Below are 8,556 nucleotides of genomic sequence, written 5' to 3' on the forward strand. Positions count from 1 at the left end.
GAGCCAAGAAAGGCCTGGTCTTGAGAGCTCTCTCCTGCAGAGCAAAGGTGACGGAAGAGCTGTGTGGAGGGAGCCTTGCTGTTCCTGGGCAGTGTGGGAAGCCCAGCTGTAAACGTGAAGCCAGCGGCTGTGGCCCCTGAAAACTGACTTCCCAGGTAGCATTTCCCAGCCCAATGTGACTTTCAGGTTGAAGTTGGCCGAGCAGGCTGTCTTCCTTGGAGGGAGGAAAGGCAGCCCCAGAGGTTGGGTTTTTAGGCCTCCGTTGCCCAGCAAGTGTGGGGCTCTGCAGACGCCAGTACAAGAGTCCTGCAAACAGGTCCTAACTTCCCGAGACAAGAAAGGCCTAGTTTCGCGAGCTCTCGCCTGCAGAGCTAACGTGACGGAACAGCTGGGTGGAGGGAACCTTGATGTTCTAGGCAGTGTGGGAGCCCTAGGCATACACGTGCACCCAGCCGCCATTGCCCCTGAAAACGTACTCCCAACTAGCACTTCCCAGCCCGATGTGACTTTCAGCCAGAAGGGGGCCGGGCAGGCTCTCTTCCTTGGAGGGAGGAAAGGCAGCCCCAGAGAATGGGTTTTCATGCCTCCCGCGTGCAGGCAACGTGTGGCTGTTGAGACGCCCGACGCATAGTGCTGCGAGCAAGGCCTCATTTCCCGAGACAACAAAGGCCTAGTCTGGCGAGCTCTCTGCTGCCGAGCAAACGTGACGGAAGGGCTGGGTGGAGGGAGCCTTGCTGTTCCCGGGCAGTGTGGGAGGCCTAGCTGTCAACGTGCAGCCAGCGGCCAGGGCCCCTGAAAACTGACTTCCCAGGTAGCGCTTCTCAGCCCAATGAGACTTTCAGCTTGAAGGCAGCCGAGCAGGCTGTCTTCCTTGCAGGGAGGAAAGGCAGCCCCAGAGATTGCGTTTTTAGGCCTCCCTCGCACAGCAAGTGTGGGGCTCTGCAGACGCCAGTACCAGAGGCCTGCAGACAGGTCCTCACCTCCCGAGCCAGGAAAGGCCTAGTCATGAGAGCTCTCTCCTGCAGAGTAAACGTGACGGAAGAGCTGTGTAGAGGGAGCCTTAATGTTCCCGGGCAAAGGCAGCCCCAGAGATTGGGTTTTTCGGTCTCCCTCGCACAGCAAGTGTGGGGCTATGCAGACGCCAGTACAAGAGGCCTGCAAACAGGTCCTCACTTCCCGAGCCAAGAAGGGCCTAGTTTCAAGAGCTCACGCCTGCAGAGCTAACGTGACGGAAGGGCTGTGTGGAGGGAGCCTTGATGTTCCCGGGCAGTGTGGGAGGCCTAGCTGTCAACGTGCAGCCAGCTGCCATGGACGCTGGAAACTGACTTCCCAGGCAGCACTTCCCAGCCCAATGTGACTTTGAGGTTGAAGGCGGCCGAGCAGGCTGTCTTCCTTGGAGGGAAGAAAGGCAGCCCCAGAGATTGGGTTTTTCGGCCTCCCTCGCACAGCAAGTGTGGGGCTATGCAGACGCCAGTACAAGAGGCCTGCAAACAGGTCCTCACTTCCCGAGCCAAGAAGGGCCTAGTTTCAAGAGCTCTCGCCTGAAAAGCTAACGTGACGGAACAGCTGTGTGGAGGGAACCTTGATGTTCTAGGCAGTGTGGGAGCCCTAGGCATACACGTGCACCCAGCCGCCATTGCCCCTGAAAACGTACTTCCCAACTAGCACTTCCCAGCCCGATGTGACTTTCAGCCAGAAGGGGGCCGGGCAGGCTGTCTTCCTTGGAGGGAGGAAAGGCAGCCCCAGAGAATGGGTTTTCAGGCCTCCCGTGCGCAGGCAACGTGAGGCTCTTGAGACGCCCGACCATAGTGCTTCGAGCAGGGCCTCACTTCCCGAGTCAAGAAAGGCCTATTCTCGTGAGCTCGCTCCTGCAGAGCAAACCTGATGGAAGAGCTGCGTGGAGGGAGCCTTAATGTTCCCAGGCAAAGTCAGCCCCAGAGATTGGGTTTTTCAGCCTCCCTCTCACAGCAAGTGTGGGGCTAGGCAGACGCCAGTACAAGAGGCCTGCAAACAGGTCCTCACTTCCCGAGCCAAGAAGGGCCTAGTTTCAAGAGCTCACGCCTGCAGAGCTCACGTGACGGAAGTGCTGTGTGGAGGGAGCCTTGATGTTCCCGGGCAGTGTGGGAGGCCTAGCTGTCAAAGTGCAGCCAGCTGCCATGGACCCTGGAAACTGACTTCCCAGGCAGCACCTCCCAGCCCAATGTGACTTTGAGGTTGAAGTTGGCCGAGCAGGCTGTCTTCCTTGGAGGGAAGAAAGGCAGCCCCAGAGATTGGGTTTTTCGGCCTCCCTCGCACAGCAAGTGTGGGGCTATGCAGACGCCAGTACAAGAGGCCTGCAAAAAGGTCCTCACTTCCCGAGCCATGAAGGGCCTAGTTTCAAGAGCTCTCGCCTGCAGAGCTAACGTAATGGAAGAGCTGTGCGGAGGGAACCTTGATGTTCTAGGCAGTGTGTGAGCCCTAGGCATACACGTACACCCAGCGGCCATTGCCCCTGAAAACGGACTTCCCAACTAGCACTTCCCAGCCCGATGAGACTTTCACCCAGAAGGCGGCCGAGCAGGCTGTCTTTCTTGGAGGGAGGAAAGGCAGCCCCAGAGAATGGGTTTTCAGGCCTCCCGTGCGCAGGCAACGTGGGGCTCTTGAGACGCCCGACCATAGTGCTGCGAGCAGGGCCTCACTTCCCGAGTCAAGAAAGGCCTATTCTCGTGAGCTCTCTCCTGCAGAGCAAACCTGACGGAAGAGCTGTGTGGAGGCAGCCTTAATGTTCCCAGGCAAAGTCAGCCCCAGAGATTGGGTTTTTCGGCCTCCCTCGCACAGCAAGTGTGGGGCTAGGCAGACGCCAGTACAAGAGGCCTGCAAACAGGTCCTCACTTCCCGAGCCAAGAGAGGCCTAGCTTTGCGAGCTCTCTGCTGCAGAGCTAACATGACGTAAGAGCTGTGCAGAGGGAACCTTGAGGTTCTGGGCAGTGTGGGAGCCCTAGGCATACACGGGCACCCAACGTCCATTGCCGATGAAAACTGACGTCGCAACTAGCACTTCCCAGCCCGATGTGACTTTGAGGTTGAAGGCGGTCGAGCAGGCTGTCTTCCTTGGAGGGAGGAAAGGCAGACCCAGAGATTGCGTTTTTAGGCCTCCCTCGCACAGCAAGTGTGGGGCTCTGCAGACGCCAGTACAAGAGGCCTGCAGACAGGTCCTCACCTCCCGAGCCAGGAAAGGCCTAGTCATGAGAGCTCTCTCCTGCAGAGTAAACGTGACGGAAGGGCTGTGTGGAGGGAGCCTTGATGTTCCCGGGCAGTGTGGGAGGCCTAGCTGTCAACGTGCAGCCAGCTGCCATGGACCCTGGAAACTGACTTCCCAGGCAGCACTTCCCAGCCCAATGTGACTTTGAGGTTGAAGGCGGCCGAGCAGGCTGTCTTCCTTGGAGGGAAGAAAGGCAGCCCCAGAGATTGGGTTTTTCGGCCTCCCTCGCACAGCAAGTGCGGGGCTATGCAGACGCCAGTACAAGAGGCCTGCCAACAGGTCCTCACTTCCCGAGCCAAGAAGGGCCTAGTTTCAAGAGCTCTCGCCTGCAGAGGTAACGTGACGGAACAGCTGTGTTGAGGGAACCTTGATGTTCTAGGCAGTGTGGGCGCCCTAGGCATACACGTGCACCCAGCGGCCATTGCCCCTGAAAACGGACTTCCCAACTAGCACTTCCCAGCCCGATGAGACTTTCAGCCAGAAGGCAGCCGAGCAGGCTGTCTTCCTTGGAGGGAGGAAAGGCAGCCCCAGAGATTGCGTTTTGAGGCCTCCCTCGCACAGCAAGTGTGGGGCTCTGCAGACGCCAGTACAAGAGGCCTGCAGACAGGTCCTCACCTCCCGAGCCAAGAAAGGCCTGGTCTTGAGAGCTCTCTCCTGCAGAGCAAAGGTGACGGAAGAGCTGTGTGGAGGGAGCCTTGCTGTTCCTGGGCAGTGTGGGAAGCCCAGCTGTAAACGTGAAGCCAGCGGCTGTGGCCCCTGAAAACTGACTTCCCAGGTAGCATTTCCCAGCCCAATGTGACTTTCAGGTTGAAGTTGGCCGAGCAGGCTGTCTTCCTTGGAGGGAGGAAAGGCAGCCCCAGAGGTTGGGTTTTTAGGCCTCCGTTGCCCAGCAAGTGTGGGGCTCTGCAGACGCCAGTACAAGAGTCCTGCAAACAGGTCCTAACTTCCCGAGACAAGAAAGGCCTAGTTTCGCGAGCTCTCGCCTGCAGAGCTAACGTGACGGAACAGCTGGGTGGAGGGAACCTTGATGTTCTAGGCAGTGTGGGAGCCCTAGGCATACACGTGCACCCAGCCGCCATTGCCCCTGAAAACGTACTCCCAACTAGCACTTCCCAGCCCGATGTGACTTTCAGCCAGAAGGGGGCCGGGCAGGCTCTCTTCCTTGGAGGGAGGAAAGGCAGCCCCAGAGAATGGGTTTTCATGCCTCCCGCGTGCAGGCAACGTGTGGCTGTTGAGACGCCCGACGCATAGTGCTGCGAGCAAGGCCTCATTTCCCGAGACAACAAAGGCCTAGTCTGGCGAGCTCTCTGCTGCCGAGCAAACGTGACGGAAGGGCTGGGTGGAGGGAGCCTTGCTGTTCCCGGGCAGTGTGGGAGGCCTAGCTGTCAACGTGCAGCCAGCGGCCAGGGCCCCTGAAAACTGACTTCCCAGGTAGCGCTTCTCAGCCCAATGAGACTTTCAGCTTGAAGGCAGCCGAGCAGGCTGTCTTCCTTGCAGGGAGGAAAGGCAGCCCCAGAGATTGCGTTTTTAGGCCTCCCTCGCACAGCAAGTGTGGGGCTCTGCAGACGCCAGTACCAGAGGCCTGCAGACAGGTCCTCACCTCCCGAGCCAGGAAAGGCCTAGTCATGAGAGCTCTCTCCTGCAGAGTAAACGTGACGGAAGAGCTGTGTAGAGGGAGCCTTAATGTTCCCGGGCAAAGGCAGCCCCAGAGATTGGGTTTTTCGGTCTCCCTCGCACAGCAAGTGTGGGGCTATGCAGACGCCAGTACAAGAGGCCTGCAAACAGGTCCTCACTTCCCGAGCCAAGAAGGGCCTAGTTTCAAGAGCTCACGCCTGCAGAGCTAACGTGACGGAAGGGCTGTGTGGAGGGAGCCTTGATGTTCCCGGGCAGTGTGGGAGGCCTAGCTGTCAACGTGCAGCCAGCTGCCATGGACGCTGGAAACTGACTTCCCAGGCAGCACTTCCCAGCCCAATGTGACTTTGAGGTTGAAGGCGGCCGAGCAGGCTGTCTTCCTTGGAGGGAAGAAAGGCAGCCCCAGAGATTGGGTTTTTCGGCCTCCCTCGCACAGCAAGTGTGGGGCTATGCAGACGCCAGTACAAGAGGCCTGCAAACAGGTCCTCACTTCCCGAGCCAAGAAGGGCCTAGTTTCAAGAGCTCTCGCCTGAAAAGCTAACGTGACGGAACAGCTGTGTGGAGGGAACCTTGATGTTCTAGGCAGTGTGGGAGCCCTAGGCATACACGTGCACCCAGCCGCCATTGCCCCTGAAAACGTACTTCCCAACTAGCACTTCCCAGCCCGATGTGACTTTCAGCCAGAAGGGGGCCGGGCAGGCTGTCTTCCTTGGAGGGAGGAAAGGCAGCCCCAGAGAATGGGTTTTCAGGCCTCCCGTGCGCAGGCAACGTGAGGCTCTTGCGACGCCCGACCATAGTGCTTCGAGCAGGGCCTCACTTCCCGAGTCAAGAAAGGCCTATTCTCGTGAGCTCGCTCCTGCAGAGCAAACCTGATGGAAGAGCTGCGTGGAGGGAGCCTTAATGTTCCCAGGCAAAGTCAGCCCCAGAGATTGGGTTTTTCAGCCTCCCTCTCACAGCAAGTGTGGGGCTAGGCAGACGCCAGTACAAGAGGCCTGCAAACAGGTCCTCACTTCCCGAGCCAAGAGAGGCCTAGCTTTGCGAGCTCTCTGCTGCAGAGCTAACATGACGTAAGAGCTGTGCAGAGGGAACCTTGAGGTTCTGGGCAGTGTGGGAGCCCTAGGCATACACGGGCACCCAACGTCCATTGCCGATGAAAACTGACGTCGCAACTAGCACTTCCCAGCCCGATGTGACTTTGAGGTTGAAGGCGGTCGAGCAGGCTGTCTTCCTTGGAGGGAGGAAAGGCAGACCCAGAGATTGCGTTTTTAGGCCTCCCTCGCACAGCAAGTGTGGGGCTCTGCAGACGCCAGTACAAGAGGCCTGCAGACAGGTCCTCACCTCCCGAGCCAGGAAAGGCCTAGTCATGAGAGCTCTCTCCTGCAGAGTAAACGTGACGGAAGGGCTGTGTGGAGGGAGCCTTGATGTTCCCGGGCAGTGTGGGAGGCCTAGCTGTCAACGTGCAGCCAGCTGCCATGGACCCTGGAAACTGACTTCCCAGGCAGCACTTCCCAGCCCAATGTGACTTTGAGGTTGAAGGCGGCCGAGCAGGCTGTCTTCCTTGGAGGGAAGAAAGGCAGCCCCAGAGATTGGGTTTTTCGGCCTCCCTCGCACAGCAAGTGCGGGGCTATGCAGACGCCAGTACAAGAGGCCTGCAAACAGGTCCTCACTTCCCGAGCCAAGAAGGGCCTAGTTTCAAGAGCTCTCGCCTGCAGAGGTAACGTGACGGAACAGCTGTGTTGAGGGAACCTTGATGTTCTAGGCAGTGTGGGCGCCCTAGGCATACACGTGCACCCAGCGGCCATTGCCCCTGAAAACGGACTTCCCAACTAGCACTTCCCAGCCCGATGAGACTTTCAGCCAGAAGGCAGCCGAGCAGGCTGTCTTCCTTGGAGGGAGGAAAGGCAGCCCCAGAGATTGCGTTTTGAGGCCTCCCTCGCACAGCAAGTGTGGGGCTCTGCAGACGCCAGTACAAGAGGCCTGCAGACAGGTCCTCACCTCCCGAGCCAAGAAAGGCCTGGTCTTGAGAGCTCTCTCCTGCAGAGCAAAGGTGACGGAAGAGCTGTGTGGAGGGAGCCTTGCTGTTCCTGGGCAGTGTGGGAAGCCCAGCTGTAAACGTGAAGCCAGCGGCTGTGGCCCCTGAAAACTGACTTCCCAGGTAGCATTTCCCAGCCCAATGTGACTTTCAGGTTGAAGTTGGCCGAGCAGGCTGTCTTCCTTGGAGGGAGGAAAGGCAGCCCCAGAGGTTGGGTTTTTAGGCCTCCGTTGCCCAGCAAGTGTGGGGCTCTGCAGACGCCAGTACAAGAGTCCTGCAAACAGGTCCTAACTTCCCGAGACAAGAAAGGCCTAGTTTCGCGAGCTCTCGCCTGCAGAGCTAACGTGACGGAACAGCTGGGTGGAGGGAACCTTGATGTTCTAGGCAGTGTGGGAGCCCTAGGCATACACGTGCACCCAGCCGCCATTGCCCCTGAAAACGTACTCCCAACTAGCACTTCCCAGCCCGATGTGACTTTCAGCCAGAAGGGGGCCGGGCAGGCTCTCTTCCTTGGAGGGAGGAAAGGCAGCCCCAGAGAATGGGTTTTCATGCCTCCCGCGTGCAGGCAACGTGTGGCTGTTGAGACGCCCGACGCATAGTGCTGCGAGCAAGGCCTCATTTCCCGAGACAACAAAGGCCTAGTCTGGCGAGCTCTCTGCTGCCGAGCAAACGTGACGGAAGGGCTGGGTGGAGGGAGCCTTGCTGTTCCCGGGCAGTGTGGGAGGCCTAGCTGTCAACGTGCAGCCAGCGGCCAGGGCCCCTGAAAACTGACTTCCCAGGTAGCGCTTCTCAGCCCAATGAGACTTTCAGCTTGAAGGCAGCCGAGCAGGCTGTCTTCCTTGCAGGGAGGAAAGGCAGCCCCAGAGATTGCGTTTTTAGGCCTCCCTCGCACAGCAAGTGTGGGGCTCTGCAGACGCCAGTACCAGAGGCCTGCAGACAGGTCCTCACCTCCCGAGCCAGGAAAGGCCTAGTCATGAGAGCTCTCTCCTGCAGAGTAAACGTGACGGAAGAGCTGTGTAGAGGGAGCCTTAATGTTCCCGGGCAAAGGCAGCCCCAGAGATTGGGTTTTTCGGTCTCCCTCGCACAGCAAGTGTGGGGCTATGCAGACGCCAGTACAAGAGGCCTGCAAACAGGTCCTCACTTCCCGAGCCAAGAAGGGCCTAGTTTCAAGAGCTCACGCCTGCAGAGCTAACGTGACGGAAGGGCTGTGTGGAGGGAGCCTTGATGTTCCCGGGCAGTGTGGGAGGCCTAGCTGTCAACGTGCAGCCAGCTGCCATGGACGCTGGAAACTGACTTCCCAGGCAGCACTTCCCAGCCCAATGTGACTTTGAGGTTGAAGGCGGCCGAGCAGGCTGTCTTCCTTGGAGGGAAGAAAGGCAGCCCCAGAGACTGGGTTTTTCGGCCTCCCTCGCACAGCAAGTGTGGGGCTATGCAGACGCCAGTACAAGAGGCCTGCAAACAGGTCCTCACTTCCCGAGCCAAGAAGGGCCTAGTTTCAAGAGCTCTCGCCTGAAAAGCTAACGTGACGGAACAGCTGTGTGGAGGGAACCTTGATGTTCTAGGCAGTGTGGGAGCCCTAGGCATACACGTGCACCCAGCCGCCATTGCCCCTGAAAACGTACTTCCCAACTAGCACTTCCCAGCCCGATGT

The sequence above is a fragment of the Giraffa tippelskirchi genome, chromosome 13, assembly GCF_054371585.1.
Source record: "Giraffa tippelskirchi isolate mGirTip1 chromosome 13, T2T-mGirTip1v1.2.pri, whole genome shotgun sequence".
NCBI lineage: Eukaryota > Metazoa > Chordata > Mammalia > Artiodactyla > Giraffidae > Giraffa > Giraffa tippelskirchi.